This window comes from Arachis hypogaea, chromosome 19 (genome assembly GCF_003086295.3).
Source record: "Arachis hypogaea cultivar Tifrunner chromosome 19, arahy.Tifrunner.gnm2.J5K5, whole genome shotgun sequence".
In the NCBI taxonomy this organism is placed as follows: Eukaryota; Viridiplantae; Streptophyta; class Magnoliopsida; order Fabales; family Fabaceae; genus Arachis; species Arachis hypogaea.
The window spans coordinates 71767093-71770101 of record NC_092054.1 but is presented as its reverse complement, the minus strand read 5'-3'; the positions used below and the strand labels follow the sequence as shown (position 1 = coordinate 71770101).

General features: G+C 42.1%; 1 non-coding gene across 1 annotated transcript; it reads left to right on the top strand.

Annotated features, from left to right (window-relative positions):
- Positions 1 to 2612: 2612 nt before the first annotated feature.
- LOC112781102 (small nucleolar RNA R71) lies at positions 2613 to 2720 on the top strand. The gene has a single exon (XR_003191898.1). It is a non-coding gene; the product is annotated as a small nucleolar RNA R71 (small nucleolar RNA).
- The last annotated feature ends 289 nt before the right edge of the window (positions 2721 to 3009 follow it).

Here is a 3009-nt window from a genome sequence, read left to right as displayed (position 1 = left end):
ATAAGAAAATGAAAAACAGAAAGTTTAAGAACAAGGAATGAGTCCACCTTAGTGATGGTGGCGTTTTCTCCTTGAGGAACCAATGATGTCCTTGAGCTCTTCTATGTCTCTTCCTTGTCTCTGTTGCTTGATCCCTAGTGATTTTGGTGCTCCTATCCTTAGTTGCTTCCAATAATTGTGTGGGGGAAAATGTATCCCCTGAGGTATCTCAGGGATCTCTTGATTTGCAGTCAAATGTTCTACCACTGAGCTATAGATCCTTTACATGAATCTCTCCATCTCCCATGACTTGGAGGTGGAAGCTTTTGTCTTCCCTTTTCTCTTCTATTTTTTTTTTTTGAGGTTTCTCTGGCCTTGGGTGCCATCAATGGTTATGGAAAAGCAAAATAAGCAATGCTTTTACCACACCAAACTTAGAATGTTGCTCGCCCTCGAGCAGGAGAAGAAAGAATAGATGAAGAGGAAGATGTGGAAGAAACTAGGATTATGAGGAGGGAAGGTGGGGATCCTGTGGAATCCACAGATCCTGAGATGATCCTGTGAGGTTCACAGATCTTGAGGTGTCAAGGATTTACATCCTTGCACCAATTAGGCATGTAAAATGCCTTTGCATGCAATTCTGGCGTTGAATGCTAGCTTCATGCTTGTTTCTGGCGTTCAGCGCCAGCTCCATGCTCTGTTCTGGCGTTGAACGCCAGCCAGATGCTCCTTACTGGCGTTTGAACGCCAGTGAACTCCTCCTCCAGGGTGTGCTGGTTTTTTGATTTTTCTTCAATTTTTCAGTTGTTTTTGTGACTCCACATGATCATGAACCTATGAAGACATATAACTAATAAAAATATAATTAAATAAAAATTGGGTTGCCTCCCAACAAGCGCTTCTTTAATGTCAATAGCTTGACAGTGGGCTCTCATGGAGCCTCACAGATGTTCAGAGCAATTTTATAGACTCCCAACACCAAACTTAGAGTTTGGATACGGGAGTTCAACACCAAACTTAGAGTTTGGTTGTGGCCTCCCAACACCAAACTTAGAGTTTGACTGTGGGGGCTCTGGTTGACTCTGTTTTGAGAGAAGCTTATTGTGCCTCTTTTCCATGTTTACAGAAGGATGTCCTTGAGTTTTAAACTCAAGGGAGTCCTCATTCAATTGAAGGACTAGTTCACCTCTGTTAACATCAATCACAGCTCTTGCTGTGGCTAGGAAGGGTCTTCTAAGGACGATGGATTTATCCTCATCCTTCCCAGTATCTAGGATTATGAAATCAGCAGGGATGTAAAGGCCTTCAACCTTTACTAATATGTCCTCTACTTATCCATAAGCCTGTTTTCTGGAATTGTCTGCCATCTCTAATGAGATTCTAGCAGCTTGCACCTCAAAGATTCACAGTTTCTCCAATACAGAGAGTGGCATGAGGTTTATTCCTGACCCAAGGTCACATAGAGCCTTCTCAAATGTCATGGTACCTATGGTACAAGGCATTAGGAACTTTCCAGGATCCTGTTTCTTCTGAGGCAATCTCAGTTGATCCAATGCATTTAGTTCATTGGTGAACAGGGGAGGTTCATCTCCCCAAGTCTCATTACCAAATAAATTGGCATTCAGCTTCATGATTGCACCAAGGAACTTGGCAACTTGCTCTTTAGTAACATCCTCATTCTCTTCTGAAGAGGAATACTCATCAGAGCTCATGAAGGGCGTAAGGAGGTTCAATAGAATCTCTATGGTCTCTAGATGAGTCTCAGATTCCTTTGGTTCCTCAGAGAGAAACTCCTTATTGATCACTGGACGTCCCAGGAGGTCTTCCTCCTTGGGATTCACGTCCTCCTCATATTTTGTGGTTTTGGCCATGATGGTCATTTCAATGGCCTTGCACTCTCCTTTTGGATTTTCTTCTGTATTGCTTGGGAGAGTACTAAGAGGGGTTTCAGTGATCTTCTTACTCAGCTGGCCCACTTGTGCTTCCAAATTTCTAATGGAGGACCTTGTTTCATTCATGAAACTCATAGTGGCTTTAGATAGATCAGAGACTAAGTTTGCTAAATTAGAGGTATTTTGTTCAGAGTTCTCTGTCTGTTGCTGAGTGGATGATGGAAAAGGCTTGCTATTGCTAAACCTGTTTCTTCCACCATTATTAAAGCCTTGTTGAGGCTTTTGTTGATCCTTCCATGAGAGATTTGGGTGATTTCTCCATGAGGGGTTATAAGTGTTTCCATATGGTTCACCCATGTAATTCACCTCTGCTATTGTAGGGTTCTCAGGATCATAAGCTTCTTCTTCAGAAGATGCCTCTTGAGTACTGTTGGATGCAGCTTGCATTCCATTCAGACTCTGAAAAATCATATTGACTTGCTGAGTCAATATTTTATTCTGAGCCAATATGGCATTCAGAGTATCAATTTCAAGAACTCCCTTCTTCTGAGGCGTCCCATTACTCACACGATTCCTCTCAGAAGTGTACATAAACTAGTTATTAGCAACCATGTCAATGAGTTCTTGATCTTCTGCAGGAGTTTTCTTTAGGTGAATGGATCCACCTGCAGAAGTATCCAATGACATCTTAGCTAATTCAGACAGACCATCATAGAATATATCCAGGATGGTCCATTCTGAAAGCATGTCAGAAGGACACTTGTTGGTCAGTTGCTTATATCTCTCCCAAGCTTCATAGAGGGATTCTCCTTCTTTCTGTCTGAAGGTTTGAACATCCACTCTAAGCTTACTAAGCTTTTGAGGAGGAAAGAACTTGGCTAAGAAAGCCTTGACCAGCTTATCCCAAGAGTTCAGGCTATCCTTAGGTTGAGAGTCCAACCATATTCTAGCTCTGTCTCTCACAGCAAACGGGAAAAGCATGAGCCTGTAAACTTCAGGATCTACTCCGTTAGTCTTAACAGTATCACATATCTGCAAGAATTCAGTTAAGAACTGAAAGGGATCTTCAGACGGAATTAGGTTTAAGCTAATTGAGGTTTAAGCTCAAAATTGTTTGCTCCAATGGTAGGGATGGAGA